This window comes from Ursus maritimus, unplaced genomic scaffold (assembly GCF_017311325.1).
Source record: "Ursus maritimus isolate PB19 unplaced genomic scaffold, ASM1731132v1 scaffold_1, whole genome shotgun sequence".
NCBI classification, from domain to species: Eukaryota; Metazoa; Chordata; class Mammalia; order Carnivora; family Ursidae; genus Ursus; species Ursus maritimus.
The window spans coordinates 20,301,587-20,310,928 of record NW_024423343.1 but is presented as its reverse complement, the minus strand read 5'-3'; positions in this window follow the sequence as shown (position 1 = coordinate 20,310,928).

Genomic DNA, 9,342 nt, shown 5'->3' with positions numbered 1-9,342 from the left:
GTAAGTATTGATCTAGAAAATGTGCAAATGGAGAGAATGACCAAGGGTGGGGAAAACAGAATTCTCAGGCTCTCCCAGTCATTACTGGATGACACCAGAAAGTTATTTTTCTCCTCCCAGAAGAATGCCTACACATTTTGAGTTCTTAGTTCCATGATTACAGTCACAAATAAGGCTGAGCATGGGACTTGTCTTGGCAAACCACACCTCCTACAGGAAAGCCTCCAGGTTACCTTAAAAAGAGTTACATTGTATTTGGACTCCACAAGCTCTCTTTCGGGGAATTCACCTTGGACCTGCATATATAACCCCGGTGATCAGGGACCCTGCAGTTTATAGCAGAACAAAATTTGTAAATCCAGGGAGGGTTTCTTTTGTTTAAGCGATCCCATTGAAAGCTAATTGCTACCCATCACCAGCCTATCCCGGTGATGGGTATTAAGGAGGGCACATATTGCATGGTGCACTGGGTGTTATACGCAAATAATGAATCATGGACCATTACATCAAAAACTAAGGATGTACTGTATGGTGGCTAACATAACATAATAAAAAATTACTCTAAAAAATATATATATATATAAAAAAAAGAAAGAAAGCTAATTGCTTTCAAAAGTTTCAGCCTTACTGGGTCATCATTAGTGCCTACGAATAAATGAAGCAGTTGTAGGATTTCATCGACTTCTCCCTGGGGTATCAGATTCAACCTGAACTCAAATGTGGAATACATTTGGTTGAGCAGCGCTTGAAGGAACCAATAGTTAGCATTACAGAAGTGTAAATCAGGCTCTAAGTCATGAATTTGCTAACTACCCCCACCGGCACACAGCCTATAGGACTGTGGCTCCCCCCATCTCATTGGGTGCTCTCCACATTCTCAGTCTCCACCCTGTACTGGGCTCCTGGCCCCTCCTCTGTCTCCCCTAAACCCTTCCCCCCTTGGGCTGCCTGGAAGTAGCTGAGCAAGCCTTTGCCTGAGCTTGTCCTCTTCCAGAGGTCAGACAGTCGCGCATTCCCCCGGCACAGGCACAGAACCCGGCGCGGTGTCGGGCATACATGCTTATTAATAAATGCCTTTTGACTTTCCATGACGGCAAGNNNGGGAAAGAGGTGGGTCTGGGGCAGACCCACAGTATTTTCCCTGTTTGTTTTGCTTGACGTCAAATCAGATTCAAACACCCAAAACCAAACCAAAACAACACAAAACCTTGGGAATTTCCCCCATTTGACCAGATTCATATTCCATCCAGGGGAATATTCTCACACCCTGAAGGTGTGTCAGATTTAACCCCTACCTTAGCAGGGGACTGGACGAAGGGTACGATCTGTGCCTCACAATTCCTCTGGTGAGTTTGGATAAGCCCTGTGCTCCTCGGGTCTGAATACTAAAGAGGTCGGATTAAAGGAGAGGTCCTCTCATAGTCCATAGTCTCTCATGTTTCATTCCCCCTTCTGATTACCCCCCCTATGAGAAACAAACTGAGGGCCACAGAGGGGAGGGGGGTGGGGGAATGGGATGGGCCGGTGATGGGTAGTAAGGAGGGCACGTATTGCATGGTGCACTGGGTGTTATACACAACTAATGAATCATCGAGCCTTACATCGGAAACCGGGGATGTACTGTATGGTGACTAACATAATATAATAAAAAATCATTATTAAAAAAAAAATAAATTCCTTTATTTAAGTTTAAAAAAAAAATAAAAATAAAGGAGAGGTCTTTTTCACCACTGAGGATCCTATGATTTCTTTCATTGTTGCGTGAACTCCATGTTGTGGAATATTTGTAATTAGATCCTTAAGGATCGTGTTCTATATTCCAAACAGTCTGATGGATCCTCAAAAAATTATATGTAGGGTTACCCTAAGACCTGGAAATTCTAGGAGTAAACTACACTAAAGAGGTGAAAGACCATATTCTGAAAATTATAAAACCCTGATGAAAGAAATTCAAGACAATGAAAAGAAATGGGAAGACATTCCATACTCATGGGTTGGAAGAATAAATATTGTTAAAATGCCCATATTATCCAAAGCAATCTACAGATTTAATGCAATCTCTATCAAAATATCAACAGCATTTTTCACAGAACTAGAACAAACAATCCTAAAATTTGTATGAAACCACAGAGACCTTGAATAGCCAAAGAAACCCTGAAAAAGAGAAACAAAACTGGAGGCATCACAATTCCCGGCTCCAAGTTACGTTACAAAGTGGTAGTAATTAAAACAGTATGGTACTGGCATAAAAATAGACACATAGATCAATGGAATAGAATAGAAAACCCAGAAATAAACCCACAATTATGTGGTCAATTAATCTTCAACAAAGGAGGAATGAATAGACAATGGGAAAAAGTCTCTTCAACAAATGGTTTTGGGAAAACCGGACAGCTTCATGCAAAAGAATGAAACTGGACCACTTTCTTTCACCATATACAAAAACAAACTCAAGATGGATTAAAGACCTAAATGTGAAACCTGAAACCATAAAAATCCTTGAAGAGCACGGGCAGTAATTTCTCTGACATCAGCCATAGCAACATTTTTCTACGTGTCTCCCGAGGCAATGGAAATAAAAGCAAAAATAAACTATTAGACTACATCAAAATTAAAAGTTTCTGCACAGCAAAGGAAACAATAAAAAAATCCCTAAAATGTGAACTAGGGAGAAGATATTTGCAAATGACATAGCTGATAAAGGATTAGTATCCAAAATATATAAAGAACTAATACAACTCAACACCCAAAATACAAATAATCCAGTTAAACAACGGGCAGAAGACATGAACAGACATTTCTCCAAAGAAGACATCCAGCTGGCCAATAGATGCGTGCAAAAATGCCCAACATCACTGATCATCAGGGAAATGCAAAGCAAAACCACAATGAGATAGCATCTCACACCTGTCAGAATGGCTAAAACCAACAACACGAGAAACAACAAGTGTTGGTGAGAATGTGGAAGAAAAGGAACCCTCGTGCACTGCTGGTGGGAATGTAAACTTGGTGGAAAATAGTATGGAGGTTCCTCAAATATTTAAAAATAAAATTACCCTATGATTCAGTAATCACACTACTGGATATTTACCCCCAAAATACAAAATCACTAATTCCAAGGGATACATACACCCCTATGTTTATAGCAGCATTATTTACAATAGCCAAATTATGGAAGCAGCCCAAGTGTCCATCGATAGATGAATGGATAAAGGGGCGGTGGTACACACACACATATACACACACACAGAGCACAGAGGAATATTACTCAGCCACAAAAGAAATGAAATATGGCCATTTGCAATATCTTGGATGGATCTAGAGGGTATTATGCTAAGCAAAATAAGTCAGAGAAAGACAAATACCATAAAATCTCACTCATATGAGGAATTTAATAAACAAGACAAACAAGCAAAGGAAAAAAAAGAGAGAGACAAACCAAGAAACAGACTCTTAACTATGGAGAACAAGCTGCTGGTTACCAGAGGGCAGGTGGGGGGGGATGGGGGAAATAGGGGATGGGGGCTAAAGAGTAGTACACTTATCATGATGGAAAAAAATGATAAAATAAAAAAGTACTTATTTCAGGCTATAGTGAAGGCAATTACATATACAGTGAAGAAAAAAAAAATACCCAGCAATTCCAATCCCAGTATATACCCAGGAGAATTGAAAACATGTCCACGCTGAGACTTGTACATGAATGTTGATGGCAGCATTATTTATAATAGCCAAAGAGTGGAAACAATCCAAGTGCCTATTAAGGGATGAATGGATAAACCAAATGTGGTCTATACCACGGAATAGCATTTGGCCGTAAGAGGGCACGGAGCGCTGTCTTGTGCTACAACATGGCAGAAGCTTGCCGACCTTACGCCGAGTGAGAGCAGCTTGACACAAAAGACCACGTATTGTATGATTCCATTTATATGAAGAGTCCAGAACGGGCGCATCCACAGATGCAGAAAGAAGAACAGAAAGAGACCACCTCGGGCTGGGGATCCGGACGGAATGGGGGGAGGGGAGGCAACTGCTAAGAGTTGGGGGTTTCTTTGCGGGTGATGAAAACGTTTTAAAATTGATTGTCATGAGGGTTGTACTCTCATTAGTGACCCTGTGAATATACTAGAACTATTGAATTGTACATTTTAAATGGATGAATTGTATGGTCTGTGAATTAAATTTCAATAATGCTGTTAAAAAAAGTTCAGTGTTAATCTCCCTGCAACGCTGGTGAGAGAAGAGCGTTGGAGTAGTCAGCTTCCCAGAAGAGGGGGAATTTGGGCTGGGTCACCAGGAAGAGCCGGATTGATTGCGGAGAAGCAGTTGGGGGTCTTTCCAGGCTTGGGGGCACAGTGTCAGCCAAGGCCTGGGGACAGGGGTGGCCTTGGCACGTGTCGGGGCAGTGAGCGGGTCTCTCTGGCTAGAAGCGAGCATGTGTTGGGGAACTTGTGCGGGAGGACAATGAGCAGAGAACCGGTGTAAAGGCCCTGGAATCCAAGGTAGGGCATTTGTCTCCGCAAGCAGGGAGACACTGAAGTTCCTTGAGTAATTTGATCAAAGTGGTATTTTAGGCAACTCCAAAGCTTCATTTGCAGAAATGGGCAGGCAGAGTGGCAGTGCGAAGAGACGAGAAGCAGGAAAATGGGTAGCTTCTTGGAGCACATCTAATGAATGAGGCTGTCCTATTTTCCCTTTGAAGAGAGAGCCCTTGACCCTAGCTGTGTCTCCTTGCAGGCCCTGCCAGCCACCCTATGTGCCAACCACGGGGGCCCCCAACTCCAAGCGCTCCTGCTGTCTGATACCTTGGTCCTTCTTTACATACCTTCCTCTTCCTTGGAATGCCACGCATGCTTCTTCTCCGGTTAGTAAACTATTCAACTTGGAGGACCAGTCTGAACGTGTGTGTGTGTGTGTGTGTGTGTGTGTGTGTGTGTGTGCCATCCTGGTGGGGGATGGGAATCAGGACGGGGGTCCCCGGGGTAGGGCGAGCCCTGCAAGGCAGTAGGGGCTCTGAGGAGCTCTTGCAGGATGGACAGCTCAATGGTGGTCTGCCGGAGCCCAGGCCGGGGCGTGCATCTAAGACAGAGGGCAGGGCACACATGGGGCTGGAGATGTCGTGGGTGGAATTTGTGCAGACTGTGCCGAGGAGAGCTGAGGGTGCAGGCTTAGGGTCGCGGTTCCCCAGCTCAGTCCAGAAATGGCTTTGCATGGGACGCCTGGGTGGCGCAGTCGTTAGGCGGCTGCCTTCGGCTCAGGGTGTGATCTTGGCGTTCCGGGATCGAGCCCCACATCGGGCTCCTCTGCTGGGAGCCTGCTTCTTCCTCTCCCACTCCCCCTGCTTGTGTTCCCTCTCTCGCTGCCTCTCTCTCTGTCACGTAAATAAATAAAATCTTTAAAAAAAAAAAAAAAAAGAAATGGCTTTGCAGTGCCTGTGTCCTGGAAGTGGGTGCTATGAAGGAGCCAAGCTGGGCTGGACAACATGGCAGTCCTTGGGCTCTCTTTTCAAGAGCTACACTTGCTTCCTTGTGTTCGCATTTAGTTTCTTCCACGATGCATTCGGGTGTGGTATTAGTACTTGCCTGTTTCTCGTCCCTTTCATTAGACGGTAGATTCTGGAAGCTGGTGAGCCTGGTTTTTATGCCTCTGCAGTTTTAGCCCGGTCCCAGGGTCCTGCCGAACACAGTGCTCGTGCTCAGCAAACACACCTTCGGTCCTTCCAATCTACGCTTTCCCCCCAATTCTCCTCAAGGCCTTCAGGAGGGAAATTAAGGGCTTTGAGCACACTCTGGCCAATTTCCTAAACTTCTTACAGTTCGAGGGGTCACTGTCTACTCATTTGACATAGTCTAGTGAGCAACAGGAAGGCCATGAGGCAACGGTGTCTCCTGCTCTGGTTATCTCTTGGTCCCAGCTGACCTCCAGCGGTAGAATTTCAGGTGAATCATGAATGTAAGTAGCTCCTTTTTTTATATGGCTATTTTTTTGGGGGGGGGGATGGTTCTGGGTTGCCTCTTTATCTGTTATATGCATTAAGTCAGTCATTATGCATTGGTCAAATTAAATACAATAAATCCATATATATATAATTATATATATTTTATATATATAATTAAAGAGAGCAAGAAAGATAAACGAACAAGTCAAAAGGGCGTAAGTGGTGAAGAGAGCCCAAGAGGGGTGCTGTGTGTCGGCCCCACCTGCTAGCCTGTGACGCCCAGGACCTCCCCCAGTGCGAACAGCTCACCAGGCGATGGGTGGCTCTAGTGTTTACACCGTGGCTTTTAACTAAACAGTGAAATGATTCCCTTTGCTGCGCATTTACCGAAACTCTGATCTCTTTCTACGCTGGATTTCACGCAGACTTTGCTGGCTCTATCGAGCGGGGCCGCGCACCCTGCAGCAGGGGATTAAACACTTAACGTGGGCCCCAAGAAATAGCTCCCCACGTAAGAGGCTTCCCTGGAGGAACTTCTTGTGTCCCCGGCACCTGCTGCAATGTCGAAATGAACTAAGGTCGGGCCCGAGGGAACTGAAGGTCACTGCTCCGTCCTTGTCCACCCCCTGGTGCTGCTTCCTCTATCTTCCAGGTGACCAGCTGGCCCGGCCTTGCCTTTTTCTCTAAAGGGGATCTGACATGTGGGGGTCAGGAGGGAGTTGGTCTGATCCCAGGAAATAATTTAGGATACACTTCCACAGAGATCCTTTGCATAGAAAGTACTAGTTTACATCCTTATGTTTTATTTATTTTTCTCAGATAGTATCATAAAATACTTACTGTTTCATCTTGATCCTTTTCTCTTAACAATATATCTTGGCATCTTGTGAGCTCCTCTTCTTTCTCACTCCTTCCTGGTGCTCCTTTCTTAGCTCTCTGAGCTGAAGTCCCAGTTCTGCTTGTTGGCCTCTTGGTTTTGGCCACATATCTGGGTCACAACAATGACGACAGCAGCATAGCAAATATGTAGCACTTTACATATATGCACTCCTTCTTATGCAAGAAAATTCCCCCCACTGTATGGATGAGCAAAATGAGGCATAGAGTGGTCAGAGCAGGGCAGGGGAGCAGCAGAGCTGGGGGGCAGAGCCTGGCTCCCAAGTTCACCAGCCTGGCCGCTGCGGTATCCGGGCCTTGGCTGTATATATTTCGCTTTGTGGCTGGCTTGATTCTAATATTTCCTACATCTTCAGATGAGAAACTCCTTCTTTTGGGCTGAGCTCTGCCCTCACAGGTGAGGAACTTCCGACAGGATCTTGAACACGCTGGGTGTATGGAACAGCACTCCCTCCTGGGGGGAACGCCAACCTTTACCTATAATCCCACCTTCCAGGGTCACACCTGGTTGAGGAAAAATCAGGTCATAGCAAGTCCCTGGACGCTATTCCTCTGCTCTGCTGCTGTGTTTTGAGAACTCTATCCGGTCCTTCCTCTAGGTTCTCGCAGGTAGATTCTAGGACTCTTGAAGAGGGCCTCATGCATGCTCCACACGTCAGTCCTCTGGCCCACCTCCCCTGGAAGCCACCGTCTTGCAGTCGCCTGCCCCGGCTCCCTGCCAGGGCACCCCTGGCTTGGCACGTGCCGCAAGAGGCTGTCAAAAGGGGCTGCCACGGCCGGTGCGTCTGTAGCGGGAGGAGATAAGGGTCCTCCAAGAGCTCTGAGCGAAGTGCTGGGCGAGGGCGCTCGGGGGTAGGAAGAGAGCCTTCTGGATCTGTAACTGGGGACTGCTCCCAGAGGGGTGCTGTTGATTTGGAGATGTGCGGATATGTGGAGAGGCTATTCTGGGCAAGGAGAACACGGACGAAACACCCAAACCTGTCATCTGAGACTGTGGGGTTGTGCTCCGTGCGGAGCCCTGAAGTCAGCTGGGGCTGCCCTGAACTTGTCATGAATTCAAATCCTACGCGACTACACGGGGCCCAGGCGAAGCTCTGCCTCCTCCCAGCTCAGCCCAACTTGGACTTTCATAGCCTTTATCGTCCAGGAAAAATCAGCAAGCACTTATTGAGAGCCAGCTGTTTGCCTAGCTCTGCTTTCCATCTGGTGCATATGGAGAAGCTCTCTCCCAGCCCCCTTGCTTTCCTGAAGCTGGGTGAGGTGGGGATGACCTCTTGAGTCTCCTCCCAGCCATCAAGGTTTCCTCATTATTTAGCATCCGCTGAGGGGCTGGCAGCCCCGCCAGTGCACGGTCTGGACCTGGTCCTCCCGGAGCCCAATTTAGGCTGGGTGCTTGGAAGTGACGGGACAGCACGAGGGGGAGCCGGGGTCACCGGCTCTGGCAGCATCAGAAGCTTTTCTGCTGCAAGGTCCCAAGTGGGGTTTGGACTCTTGTGGGTGCACTTGTGAATGACTGGCCAAGTTCTTGGGGGGTAAAAAAAAGGAAAGGAAAGGAAAGAAGAGAGGAGAGAATACCCTCTGACAGTGCAGCAGAGGGAAGAGCAGTCACACAGCTTCCTCGAAAAGGCAGGCAAAGGGGAGGTGGAGCTAAACAGGGACCCCGCCACCCTGGGCCCCACACGCAAGTGCTCATCCCTCTGCACCGCTGCTTCACAAAGGCTGCGATGTCTAGATGCTGTGCACTTGGAATTCTCCACCGGAATCTGGCTCCGTCCCGCTCACAGGACTGGAGGCTGTGTGAATTAGGACTAGGTTAGCAGCAAAGGGAAACCACATCACAGCCTTATCAAGAGGCCACGGAGGTGGGACTGTCTGCCTTGGGGGAGAGGGCTGGAGTTCCTTGATATCTGAGAACAAGAGTCTGTCCTTACTTTCTGAAAAGAAGCAAGGTAGAAATGAAAAAGAATGAGGCCAGGCGTTGAGTGTTTGGAGGGGCTGTTAGAATTCCCACCCCATAAGTTTTTGAAAACAATGGCAAGTTGCCACAGCTTCAGAGATCCGGGGAATTCTGGATTTTGCCCTGGAAGTCCCTGGAGGCTGAGTGGGACGGGGAGAGAAGCCGTGCCTAAAAATACTCCATGGAGGAAGGGCCCATGAGGTCATCTCCTCAGGACACTCTGCCCACCTTGGGTAGATGCTGGCTCCAGTCCCTCGTCCGGCTCTGAGCGCAGTCATCTGAACAGAGCCAGAGCTCAAGAGCCAGTGTTGACTGATGGGCAGCTTGAGAGGGACACGGGGAACCTGGAGAGCGCTCAGAGGAGAGGTCACAGGTGATGATACGGCTGGAAACTAGAGCTGGTGGCAAGGTCAAGGGAATGGGACCGGCTTCTCCTGGACAGGAGTGGAGTGGAAGCATGGGTTGGGGAAGAGCTGTTCCTAGCCCCTGGAGGGTCAGGCCTTGGCTCCTGTCTGACAGTGCAAGGACAGAATCAGAGTCACGGCGTGGC